This window comes from Apteryx rowi, unplaced genomic scaffold (assembly GCF_003343035.1).
Source record: "Apteryx rowi isolate R43461 unplaced genomic scaffold, aptRow1 scaffold_280, whole genome shotgun sequence".
NCBI lineage: Eukaryota > Metazoa > Chordata > Aves > Apterygiformes > Apterygidae > Apteryx > Apteryx rowi.
This window is the reverse complement of record NW_020449197.1, coordinates 278,084-278,394: the sequence shown is the minus strand read 5'-3', so window position 1 is coordinate 278,394 and position 311 is coordinate 278,084.

Genomic DNA, 311 nt, shown 5'->3' with positions numbered 1-311 from the left:
AGCGGCGGCGGCGGCGGCGGCGGCGGCGGCGGCGGCGGCAGCGCAGTTGGACCGCAGTCTCAAGCGCTGGCAAGTCATGTAGTAAGGACAGGAACCGCCAGGGAGGGAAAAAAGTAATAGTAATGATAATCACCGATCAGATAAAAATCAAACCGAGTCAGAGCGGAGGAAAAAAAAAAAGGAGGAGGAAAAAAAGGGGGAAAAAAAACTCTAAAAACCCAACAAAAACAACACACACACACACACACACAAAAAAAAAAAAACTACTTCATGGTGCCTGGTTCCCCCCTGGTAAACCAGAGCACGGGGGG